The sequence below is a fragment of the Sphaerodactylus townsendi genome, linkage group LG14, assembly GCF_021028975.2.
Source record: "Sphaerodactylus townsendi isolate TG3544 linkage group LG14, MPM_Stown_v2.3, whole genome shotgun sequence".
NCBI lineage: Eukaryota > Metazoa > Chordata > Lepidosauria > Squamata > Sphaerodactylidae > Sphaerodactylus > Sphaerodactylus townsendi.
The window spans coordinates 31,011,092-31,024,472 of record NC_059438.1 but is presented as its reverse complement, the minus strand read 5'-3'; the positions used below and the strand labels follow the sequence as shown (position 1 = coordinate 31,024,472).

Genomic DNA, 13,381 nt, shown 5'->3' with positions numbered 1-13,381 from the left:
GCTAGAACATGGCCATACAGCCCGGAAACCACACAGCACCCCAGTTATTCTGGCGGTGAAAGCCTTCGACGCTACGTCTTTTTTTTTTAGAGTGGTAAACTAAGTTTAGGTTGGAAAACAAAGTCAATATTGCAATTGATTCAAGTTTTCCTAAATATTTCCATTTTTAGGCGGGAGGAAACAGGACAAAATTCAAATCCTCCCTCCTGCCAGGATTCAAAACTTTGGGAAAGTGTTTATCTTTAGAAAAGACAGAATTGGAAGCTCTAAAGCAGATGGCTACAAATAGTTCCCAATAGGAATCCTGGTAAAAATGACTAAGCATGAGTTTGTATCCCTGTCACTCAAACTGGAGGTCTGATGATAGCACAACTAAAACACTTCTCACTCCCTGGCTCTCTGGCGATAAGCAAAGTATCTGAAGTTGCCTTTTCCAAGTACTCATACCCAGAGGTGGGATCCAACCAGTTCTCTCCACTTCTCTAGTAGTGGTTACTAATTTTTTCCGAGTGCCGAGAAGGGGTTACTAAAGCAACCTCCCTGCCAGTGGTGGGATCCAAAAATTTTAGTAACAGGTTCCCATGGTGGTGGGATTCAAACTGTGGCGTAGCGCCAATGGGGCTGGGTGGGGCACGACGGGGCGTGGCTGGGCATTCCGGGGGCGGGGCATTTATGGGCGGGGCTGTGGCAAGGACGCAGTCACTGTGCCAGTACTTGGGCGGGAAACAAATGCACGCAGGAGCAGGCTGCCACGCACGCCGGTGCACCTCCTGCTAGACTGCTTCAAGTTCTGCGCGCTACTGCTGAGAGGAGGGGTGTAACTAAGGCAAAAATCACGTGGCAAAATTACCAATTAGTAACCCCCTCTCGGCACACACAAATAATTAGTAACCTACTCTCGGGAACCTGTGAGAACCTGCTGGATCCCACCTCTGCTCCCTGCCCAATAGGGACTGGAGGTGCGTGTGTGCAGCGGCGCCACTGTTTGAATCCCACCATCATCGGAACCTGTTATTAAAATTTTTGGATCCCACCACTGCTCATACCCATAGTACGTGATGCACAAGACATACTGTTCTCAAGTTGCAATGTAAGGGGAACTTTTGGACATGCAGAATGATGCCCTTGCAATCCACTTCCACAATTGTTTGCAAGTGGATTTTGATATTTCGCACAGTAAAATCCAGCTGCAAAGTGCATTGAAAGTGGATTGAAAGTGCATTGTTCTGCATGTGTGAAACTGCCCTATGTAAACGTGCACTGAGTGAATCTCACATTACAAAATTCAAATCCTCCCTCCTGCATGCAGTATTGAAACCCACATTTATCCTGTTTCCATGGGAAAGGACATGTGTCCTGGCTCTGACAGACGCACACACATACATGCAGGAAATATATGAGTTCACTGTAACATGGATGCAAGGTAAGGAACTCTGCCAAGCTGAATAGGCCTGTTCTGTCTCAACTCCTAAGAAAGCTGCTCAGATGCCTGATAAAGGCAGGATCCTTCCATTTAGGAGCTGCGATGGAGCCAAATTGGGTCTGTGGGCAGCTCGTTGCCAATTCTTACACCTCAATGACAGAGTTACACTGAAGAGGAAAACAAATTGCATCCTTTCCCACCATGCCAACAACTGTAAAATCTAAATTGGGCAATAGCTAAAATTAACACAAGCGAACCACCTACTTTCTGAGATGGAAATTAAATTCACGAGCCAACCACCAAAAGCCAAGCAACTCCTTTTACTGAGACCAACCAAAATAACACAACATTGCATACAACTTTGTGAAGTCCTCCAAGACACTTCATCAGGCAAGATGTTTAAAAGTGGGGGAATCTTTCAGACCTCCTTCTATGCATTCTTTTTGGGAGGCTTTGAAAGTGTCGGTGGGCAGAAAGCAATGCCTTGGTGAGATCTGTTGGCACCCTTTCCATGCTGGGAGGAAGAAGAGAAAGTCGAAGCCAACCAGTTGAATACCAGATCTGTTGATCACATGCCCTTTGGAGACCACACAAGAATGCACAAGATCCTTCAAAGGTTGAGAGCAAACGGAAAATGTCTATGTATGCTAGGTAGAAAATAGAACCAGAAAAATGAGGTATAGTATAAACTTGGGAGAAACCATAACAAGCAAAAACAAGCCATACCCAGGCTACAATACTAGGATCACAAACGTGATAAATGCAAGAAGTGCTAAGCATATTTAACATAAATGTATATATTTCATTTCATTTCACATTTAATTTATATCCCGCCCTCTCCTGGAGGGCTCAGGGCAGCAAACAACAGTAGTGAACAAACAATAAAGCATAGCATAGACAGCAACAACAATAAATCATAATACAACAATATCAACAGCATAATAATGCATCACAATGATATACTATAAACCAGGGGTCTTCAAACTATGGCCCTCTAGATGTTCATAGACTACAATTCCCATGAGCCCTACCACTTGGCCATGCTGGCAGGGGTTGATGAGAATTGTAGTCCATGAACATCTGGAGGGCCATAGTTTGAAGACCCCTGCTATAAACAATAACCAATTATATCAGCTAACCCCCAAATCACAGCTCCCACAACTACAAAAACTAAAATACAGTGAACTAGCATAGAGTCTGCTCCATCAACCCTCCCCAAACAGTCCCTGAACGGGTAGTGCCCTTCGGCCGCTGCCCAAGTCAGCTGCCTTGGGCTGCTGGTGGAACTCCTGTTGTAGCTGCCAAACCCCACCCCCTGCAGGTGTTTCCAATGGGGTGTGTGGGGAAGGACTCTCACTCCTTCCCATGGGAAGCAGGTATATGTGTTTGCAGAAGTGCAGAAACGACAACCTCACGGGGAACATCAGACTCAAGAATCTCCAAAATGCACAAAAACCGTACCAATATGTTGTGCAAATCTGGAATGAAGTCCTCATAGAGAGAGTCACAAAGTCCACAATAAATCCAAAGCCCAAAATAAAATGATCTGTCTGTTTGTTTGTTTTTTGGCCTGTTCTGTGGATAAAAGTATAAAACTTCCAACCTGTATAAAGTATAAAGTATAAAACTTCCAACCTGCCTGCACAGTTTTGAGGGATACTTCTCCTGCTCTCTCGCATCTGCTAGCTCTCGCCCGGCACAATTGTTCCGTGTGATTCGGTCTTTGACCTCCTTATTGGAAGGTTCTGCAAATTCCCAATCGACTATTAGCTGTGAGGCATTTATGAGCTTTTTTGCGGATAAAATTGCATCACTCCACCAGGACCTTCCCCACTCTTTATGTACAATTAGTGAACTGGAGGCTCCCTTGCCGTCTTCAGGCCCATGTTTTGCCCAGTTTTCCCTGCTCTCCGAAGCCGCTGTTGACAGGGCCTTGGCTGCTGTTAGACCTACTACTTGTCCTCTGGATCCGTGCCCCTCCTGGTTGTTAAGCTTTGCCGGGAGGAGTTACGACCCCACCTGTTGAAGATCATCAATGGCTCCCTTGAGCAAGGAGTTCAGCAGAGGCCAATTTGCTGGTAGTCCCTGGCCCCTCAATGATGCAGCTGGCCTCCACGCGGGTCAGGACTTTTACAGCCCTAGCCCCTGCCTGGTGGAACACTCTTCCTCCAGCTGTCCGGGCCCTGCGGGATCTTGGTGAGTTCCGCAGGGCCTGCAACATGGAGTTGTTCCGCCGGGCCTTTGGTGTGTCACCAGCCGCTGATACAAGTGCCCCCGCCTCCTCCTACATTTTGGGCCCACTACCATCTATGGGCCCATTCTCTTCTTCTCCCCTTCTGGGAGAGTTTAACAGGAATTGTTGCGGGCACTGCTGTTATTCGTCGTTATTAATTGCTGCATTTTAGCTTAAATTATTTACAGTCTATTGTGTAACTGTTATTTTATGTTGTTCACCGCCCAGAGCCCTCTGGGGGTTAGGCGGTCTATAAGACTGAGAAATAAATAAATAAATAAAAATACTGTCTTTCATCAACAGAAGATTCTCATATTTGACATCAGTGCAAAAAACTACCTGGCACTCAATCGTAGCCTGTTTTCGAAGGGACTGGTGTCAAATAGGAGTCCTCTCCTTGAGAGCTTCGTGCCAGATTTGCACAATATATTTGTATGGCTATAGTGCACTGTGGAGATTTTGACAGGGATGTTCCCCGTGAGTTTGCAGTTTCTGAGCGTCAGCAGGTGCACTTCTGCAAACACATGTGCACTTTTACATTTAAAATGTTTAGCACTTTCTGCTCAAATGTCTAGTGCTAAAAAGTGCTAAAACATTAAAGTGCTAAAAAGTGCTAAAACATTAAAAATGCTTAGCCCTTTTTGCTAAATACATAACAGTCGATTGAGCATTTCTAGTCTGCGGACCATTGTTTTGTTTTCTAAATTTGTTGGCATATCCTTGTTAAGATTTTGATGGACTCCATTCCGGTGGCCTGAAATAGGGAAAATGTAGGGGTGCGTGTGCTGTCAACTCACAGCTGACTTATGGCTTCCCTGTAGGGTTTTCAAGGCAAGAGAGACGGTTTGTCACTGCCTGTCTCTGCATCATGACCATGGTGTTCTTTGAAAGCTGACCATCCAAATACTAATCAAGGCCAACCAAACTTAGCCTCTGAGAGCAGACGAGATCAAGCTATCCTGTAGCTAACCTAGTCAGGCATAGAAGTCCTTATAATAACCCTCAAAAAAACCTTTTAAATTATACATATTGCAAATGGGGCTATATTTCTTCTCAAGGCAGTATTTCCCTGTACTGTGGTAGGAAAAGTCCCACAGAAACAAAAACATCTATGGTGGCAGAAACCATTCTGTTTGACGTCAAAACATCCTGCGTCTGAAAACACACCCTCCTCTGAGGCAGGATGTTTCCTTCGAGTGCATATGCTCCACCTCTTTCATATATCGAATAATTCACTCTTTCTGCCCCTTTGTAAGCTATAACTATTTTCACTTTGAACGAACAAAACACATGTCTTGAATTACAAACATTAGAAAACTAACACAAACTCTTAACTTTTATATTTATTTATTTATTTATTTATTTATATATTCGGTTTATAAACCGCCCTCCCCCTAAGGGCTCAGGGCGGTGAACAACATAAGTAGAGCACAATATAATAAATCAAGTTAAAATTCAATAAGTTACATAGTACAGGCTCTAAAAAATAAAATATAAACCTTTCCCATTAAAAAGCAGCATTAAAATTAACATTAGTACGTGATGGCATCCACTATTAACTCCTCAACCCCAAGGGGTGGTAGGATTCAATGATGTTATCAGAGGGAGAACGAAGAGGAGGGAGAGGAGGAAGGGGGCTGTGTCACTGTTCGTTCGTGGCTGTTCGTTCTGCTGTCTCACAGCTGCTCCCTCTTCCATCCACCCACCCCACCTGCTGTGGGAGAAGGAATGTGGTTGTCTCTTATTCCGGAGTGGGGGGCAAAATCTGAAAAAGCCACACGATCCAGATATTTTATTTCCAAGCATTTCAAGCAATCAGCTCTTCAACATGGGCATGTAAAATGTTTTAATGTTTTAAACAAGCTCATATAATATTAGCGATACCTGACCTTGTTTGCATAGGAGATTCTTTTTCTACCACAAAAAAAAAAAATCATATCCATATACTTCTGCGGGAAGAGTTATGCCAGCTCTCCATTTGTGTCAGCCTACTGACAATCATGACACTTCTCTTTACTGCACACATATCTTGCAGACTTTCCTATTTTCTCCCTTAGGACAAAAGAGCATCTGCTTGTTATTGTGGGGTGTCACGTTACCTGCAGAAGTCGCAGCGGACCTGATGCTCTGGTGTGTGCATTTGTGGCCAGGGTGGTGTTAGGCATGCCCAGGCCCTGCATTGGGTGAGGCACACTGAACACCCTTTCACCACCCTGCAGCCTGAGGTCCCTGTCCCTGGAGTTGCCACTCATCCCCCCACCCGTTATGCTGTCGAAGAATCAGGCAATGTGGGAGGAGGGTGAAGAACCCCTTCTGCACATGCAGAATAATGCCCTTTCAATGCACTTCAATGCACCTCCAAGAGACAATACCCAAACAGATTCCGGAGCCATGTTTCTCTGCATTCTGCAAAACACAAATAGATGCACACAACTGGGTTGCTGTCTCTATCCCTCTAGTTATTAAGGGTTATTAAGGGTTATTAAGGGTTATTAAGGGTTATTAAGAATACTTTTAGACACCGTTCCCCTGCCCTAGAAGCTCTGCCACCATTTCTTCCTAACCACTCAAGTGCCAAGAGACGGGTGGAAAAGTCAAGGTGTAAGTCTATTTCACAGTTCTGAATTAAAGGCTTGGTAGCTTAGGAATATACGCTTGCTGAACAAACTTCAGCCCTGATAAAACTACGTTAGCGGTTCTCTTGCCCCTGCAGAAAAGCAAGAAAGACCATAACAAAGGAAAGAGAGGCAGCACAGCCTCTAAGCCGACAGTATATTCTCCCAACTATTCTGGATGAGGATCAAGAATAAACTCTCTTGCACAGTTACGCTCTGACTGACCCAAGCTCTTAATTTGTAAATAGCCTTTCCACACATCATTTTCACAAACGGTGCTTTCCGGAGTGCTATCCTAAAGCCCATTTTTGTAACAAAAAAAAAACACTTCTAGACTTTGACAGGAAAAGTAAATGTGCAACAGTCTGTGAGTTTCCATATCAAGACAATCTGTCAGACGAGAGACGTGAAATATCGTTGCGGCCTGAGGAGAGAGCAAAGATGCTGTGATCTCTCTCCCCACATATTTAATGTTGCGGACTGGAAAGGAAATGCATCTTCCACGTCCTGGAATATCTACACCACAGACATAAACTAATCGAAATGGCCTTTCCCCTCTCTCCAGGGAAACTGAGCAGAAGTATACCTAGCAGAGAGCACTGGGACCCTACCCCCTCCCCAGCCACAGTACAGCTTTCAGGATTTTGTAGAAGAAGTCAGGAAGAAGTAAAGATGAGAATACATAGTGAAGGACCGGTCGGCAGAAGGTGTTTGCTTATCCATTCCAATTTCAGTCATTCAGTGCTACAGTGCTATAGAGACATTTGCATCAACAGTAAACAGTTAGCCCCTCTTGGCGTACCCAAAGTGACATCATGTGAATAAATAACAACTCTTCAAGGACGTGCTTCCAAATTTAAAAACAAACAATCCAGAGTTGTGGATCGAGCCAGCTTTTTCACTCGATCTCACCCAATCGCTCTCCTTAATATAGCCCGTGTCCCATATATAGATCACATGAACCCCAGCACAGACTGTTTTTTTGGGGGGGAGGGGGTGTCAAGGGGCACCCCTCCTTGTTTTTCGCCAGCGGAAAAGCTAGTTGGATCCAACTCAAAACCTCAGTCTGTTTCCTATATCAGGATGACCCGACAACGTCACCCTGACTTTGTTTGGGTATCAACACAAAGTATCTTAGAGCTGCACAACAGGAAAGTGATTAGGCGGAAATATGGTTTATAATCATCCTACCTCCTGTAGATTTTAATCGGAACAGGTTTGCACGTAACCCTGCCACTAAGGTGAAGCAAGAACGGAACCAGGAGTTTTTAAAAGCTGCAAAAATGTACCACTGCAGGATCAACTCAAAAAGCTTCAAAAGCAATCCATTATCGGACCGTTGTCTTCCACATTGAGGAGTTATATAGAAGCACCTACCCTCCTCTCTCCTTCAGCCACACAGACAATCAAACACTCCAGGACAGATTTTTTTTCTCTAGCATTTTGCCAAGGATAAGGAGGAGTTTAGCGGCACACCCATACACAGCGATCACTCTTCTGCTCAAACGGCGATTTGAGCATCGATTGCCAGCCATTCTCTGAAACAAATTGGGAGTTTGCCTTTTAACGGAGCACTCAACAATATTTCGAAGTTGGGCCGCGAGCGTGCTGCCCGCGTGGCTGTTCGTTCTGCTGTCTCACAGCTGCTCCCTCTTCCATCCACCCACCCCACCTGCTGTGGGAGAAGGAATGTGGTTGTCTCTTATTCCGGAGTGGGGGGCAAAATCTGAAAAAGCCACACGATCCAGATATTTTATTTCCACGCATTTCAAGCAATCAGCTCTTCAACATGGGCATGTAAAATTATTTGGAGTTCTGATCTGCTCTTCTTAAAATCCTAGTTGCAAATCTTTTGGGGAGCATTTGAAAAAAAAGGGATTTTAAATTCTTTGGACGAAGAGATAATGGCTTGAACAGCACAGCGATGTACGCACCGGGAACCAGTGTCCCTAGCGTCTATTTGACCTTCATCTCTTCTCTTATTTTGTGGTGTGTCTCCTTGAAGAATTCCCTCCATGCCTGCTGGACTCCAAAAGTTGAAACTGGATCAGAAATCGCTTTGCTATTCAATCTGGGCGCTGCAGTTCAATCCACCCTTGTGGGGAATGCAGGCTTAAGAGCAGCGTCCACGCTTCAAATGTGTTCGGGTTTTAAATAGTGTGTGACAGCCGTGATCTCGGGGCACCTGGGATCTCACCAATCCAGCAAATTGTGAGCATGAGCCAACTGTGGCTGGCTAGCTGCCCAAATGCTGCGCCATATGCCCCCAATGCTGCAGACACAAGTTCATTCAAAATATTGTTGCTCTTAAGTGGTAAACTAATTATCCTTGAGAACATGCCGGTGTTCGATGCAAGGAAAATAACTCACTGAGGAAGAGGAAAAGGTTGGGACAGGAGAAGCACGGAACAAATGGCTAACGCAAACCAACAGAGAGACTCGGGGAAGTGATGTGCCTGAGCATGGAGCAAAAGTGTTCTTTTTGAGCAAACACAGAATCAGGGCACAGGCCAGCAAGACCATCTGGCTGGTGAGTGTGTGAGGCTGGTATGCACTTCTGAGCATTAGGGGGAAAGGAAAGGTCAGCAGGGAAGAACATGCCACACAGACCAAGCAGGGTTTAGGGGTTTAGAAGACATGGAGTAGTAGTTTGGATTTACACCCTGCTTTCTCTCTCCTGAAGAAGTCTCCTCAAAGCAGCTTCAAACTCCTTTCCCTTCCTCTCTCCACAACAGACACCTTGTGAGATAGGTGGGGCAGGGAGAGTTCTGAAAAACTGTGACTCACCCAAGGTCACCCAGCAGGCTTCATGTGTAGGAGTGGGGAAACAAATCTGGTTCATCAGATAAGAGTCGGACACTCATGGGGAATGAAACCCGGTTCTCCAGATTAGAGTCCACCTGCTCTCAACCGCTACACCACGCCAGCTCTCTTATGCTCTTGCAACAGAACGATTTGAAGCAGTTTTACAGTGCCTATTGAAGTCAGCATTTACGGTTCCTACTAAAGTGAGTGACAAAGACAATTTGCTCTTCCTTTTAGGAAGAAAAGCCTTATGATATAAATAAATAAAGATAAAACATTAAAAGGAATTCCACATAGGCTTTAAGAAGGCAAAGTACAGCAAGCAAGTTGGCAGGTTCTTCTATCAGGCAAAGCCCCAACGGCAGACCAGCTGGCTCTTCCACTGAGTTCAGATTGCTCTTGGAGCCCAAGAGACCTGGGAAATGGCTTTAGGTGGGCAGGTATGCCAACGCAGGGCAAGAGTGAGCAGAATCCCATCCTGATACCCATCATCTGAATAGTCAAGAGCCTATTCAGTGGAGTAGAATGCCATAGAGTTCACCTTCCAAAGAGGCCATTTTATCCAGGTGAACGATCTCTGTCACCTGGAGATCCAAAGTAAGCCCAGGTGACCTTCAGCCACCACCTGGCGGTCGAAACCCTAAATTCACAGCATTTGCACGAGACTGTCAGCTCTCACACATGCCTGACAACAGAGCAAATCTCACATCATCCAAAGCGCATGCACAGACGGCGGCCTGCCATCCTCCAGATTCACCCTGTGCAGCTGATGTTCTCACCAGGGCTACTTGAGCTGTCCTGAGCCCATCACCGTCCACTGCGCACAGGCAATAATGCCAGCTGCGCATCCCTAGGGCGCTGTGCCCATTTGGGGGCCAGCACATATAAAAGAGTAGCATGCCCCAGCACACTCCAATGGGCTGTGTATAGACAGGGTCAGGGGGCCATGCTTGATTCAGCTCCTCCCTTATGAGCTGAATCCAGGATGGAGAGGAGGGCAGCGGAGGGTACTTTGCGCAGTCCCCTCCAAACCGAGCTGCTGCTCCATCCCTGCCACCACCACCCCTTTTGCAACCCTTGCAGGTGTCAGTAGAATCGCCCCCAGTTTTGCTACACAGCCCCTTTTGGGAATGTGCCTCGCTGGCATCCTGTTCCCCCCAGTGGAGGAAACATCAGCCAGGGATGGAACGGAGTGGACCAAAAGGAACTTCGACACTGTTGACCTTCATTGTCTTCCCGCCCGGGGAATCCACACGTGGCGGGACTGCCAAACATCCAGTGGTGGTCAAGCTGGTCTAAATGGGGGCGTTCGCCCACCGGGGAAGCCACCCCTTTGCCTGAGGGACCTGGCCCTTTAAGGTCCGCTCAGAGGGCTGGAGTGGGCATTGACAGCCCATTCCCCAACTCCAGATGTATCTCAGCTGCCAACTTCACCTTGGGGAGTTCTTGGAGATTTGGGGGGGAGCGCCTGGGGAGGGGATGCCCGCCAGACAGCCGGCTCTCTCCAACTCTGTCCTCTCCTCCAGGGGACCTGCTCTCTGACACGCAATCCGAGAAGACCCCCCACCCAACCCCCAGCCAGTAATGCCGGCGCATCCCCATGCCGCCCTGGACGTGCCTCGATGTCCCCTGCCCGACTTTCAGAGCCCCCGGGAGGGTCTTCCCACCCCCCTCCCCTCCCGGGCCTCGGCCACGCGTGCTCACGCATCCCTGTTCACACATGCACGCGGCGGTTTGCCCGCCACTGGCTTTACCTTGGGGAGGGGGGTCGGCAAAGCCCCCGCTTCCTCCCCCACGGATGGGGCTTGCCTTGCCGGTCACAAGTGTGTGTGTGTGCGTGTGCGGGGGGGGGGGTGTTAAAAAGAAAAAAAAGAGGACAAATTCCTCCCGGTTCTCCCGCTCCGGACACCCAGCAAGGGGGGAGCCAGGAGCGGCAGGCGCCGCCCGAGCACGTTTGCAAGCGCCTGGCTCGGCAAAAGAAAGAAGCGGGGACCCGGGCAGCGGGGAGCGACGCGAGCCCCGCCGCTTCCCCGTGCAGGCAACCCCGGGCGATGCAACCGCTAGCCGGGGGGTGGCTGGAGGGGGGCAGTCCGAATCCAGCCCGCTGGCTTCCCCCGGCCCCACCCGCCGGCTAGCGGTGACATTGCCCCGGCTGCGGGTTGGGGCTTTGCTTTCGGGGTAGGGCGCGAGCCAACGCGGGGCTTACCGGGAGCCGGGTCGGGCCCGCTGGCGAGGCTTGGCCGCTTCCCCGGAGCTGGCAGGAGCGGCGAGGCGGCGGCTCCCGCGCGTGCAAAAGCGCCCGGCCAGGCTTAGCAGCGCCGCCCCGCTGTGCAACAAACCGGATGTCTCTTGCAGCGGCATGGGCTGGCTGGCAACCGGCGAGGGAAAGGCGCCGCCGGACCGGGACCGGGACCGGGACCGGGGGAGAGAAAGCATCCTCGGGGCAACATGAGGACGACCCCCCCCCCAAACCTGCTCCTAGCCACGGTGCAATTGATCCTGGACGGTGAACCACATTCCTTTGGGAAGGAAGGGTTGGAGTGATGCCAAGAAAGGCAATGGGATGGAATTAAAGGTTCGGTTCCCCCTTCCCTCCCGAAAACTCTGCTGTTAAAGGACCAAAGCAACTCTTTGGTTTGGGATTGATTTTGGGGAGGAGGGAGGGGTTCACATTAAAAAATAAACTATGTCTGTCTCTTTTTTGTTGTTGTCAATGGAGTTACCCAGATAGACAGGATGGGCAGAGATTCAGGTGATACAGACGATGTACCCCTCTGAGATGGCCAAAGGGAAGAAGTGGCTCTTTACCTGGGTTGCGACCTGGCCAGAATTGCTGTCAGCGCGGGACATTCAGGAAGCCCAGCCGTGGGGATCTGCAGCAGAAGTAGCCGGTGGTTAATATTCAGCCACGGCAACCCACCTCGTTGCCACGTCCATTAATCCTCTGGCTAGTCCAATGACAGGTTATCTTCCCTGGACCGATGGTGCAAGAGGAGATGGCTGCATTGCTTAAGGCCTTGAAATGTGTCAGAGGCACATTTGACTGTTGCTACTGGGTGTATGGGACAAAGCCATGGTTCTGAGCTGGAATGCTCTGTGGGAGTTGGAGAGGAAATTCCCTGGCAATGCTTGGCTGTGCTTCTCTGAGGTCACAGAATGTTTGTTGGCTGCTATTGGCTGAGCTGGTCCGATCAGAAGGAAAGCGCAGGCAGAAAACTCTTTGCTTGGGTTTTAAAAGGAGAGGTTTTCTTTTGGGGTTAATTCTATGATTGGACAACACTCGAGTTCTGGAGCGATCAAGATGAGGATCGCTGAAGCTCATGGAGCAATATAAACAGAATCAGTTGAATGTTTGGCTGAGAACTCGGGAGAAGGACATGCCCTCAGATATTATGAAAACCCAAACAGAAATCCCTCTCTTCTATATTATTCTGTAGAGACCCTTGGAAGGAAATAACTGCTCTTTCTGGCACCTTGCCATCTGTTATGTGTGAGGCAATTCTGGAATTGACCAAGTGGGAAGTGAAATTGTCTAAGACTTTCCGTCCATCTTTCGTCAACCAAAAGAAAGATTGCTATCAGGAAATCAGAAGGAGACTGAGACTTGGAAGGGCAGCTATGAAGGAGCTACAGAAGGTCCTTAAGTGAAAGGATGTGGCGCTGGCAACCAAGACGAAGTTAACTGATGCCATATTATTCCCTATTACAATGTATGGGTGTAAAAGTTGGACAATGAAAGACGCTGATGAGAAGAAAGTTGATTCCTCTGAAATGTGGTTGTTGGAGGAAAGCCTTATGGACAGCCCAAAAAAACAAATAAGCGGGGTCCAGATCAGATCAAACCTGAACTGTCCATCAAAGCTAAAATGACTAAACCGGTCTCATTATGAGAAGACAAGGATCACGGGAAAAGACAATAAGGCTAGGAAAAGTCTAAGGCGGCAGGAAAAGAGGAAGATCAAGCATGAGATGGATTGACTCTATAAAGAAAGCCACGCTCCTCGGTTTGCATAACCTGAGCAAGGCTGTTAAAGATAAGATGTTTTGAAGGACATTGATTCATAGGGTCACCATAAGTTAGAAGCGACTTGACAACTCTTAACATAAAGGGTACTGGTGTGTGGGTGTGTGGGTGTGTGTGTGTAGGGGGGAATGACTCAGCAGTAGCATCTTCTAAATGAGAGCTAACAGGCTTTCCTTCTTCAGTGGGTTGTTGCCCTTCATACTCTGTGGCTCTCATTGCTGCCATTCATTGCATTATCCACACTGATTTGGCATGGCATTCTACCATCTTTGCCAGGCCAA

At 47.9% G+C, this 13,381-nt stretch overlaps 1 protein-coding gene across 1 annotated transcript in view; it reads right to left on the bottom strand.

Moving 5' to 3' along the window:
- FAR2 (fatty acyl-CoA reductase 2) overlaps window positions 1–11,318 on the bottom strand; it is a 124,181-nt gene extending 112,863 nt beyond the window's left edge. The window contains exon 1 of the mRNA XM_048515348.1: window positions 11,283–11,318. The gene's annotated coding sequence lies outside the window, so the exon portion shown is untranslated. The remainder of the gene's footprint in view (window positions 1–11,282) is intronic.
- Window positions 11,319–13,381: the final 2,063 nt, after the last annotated feature.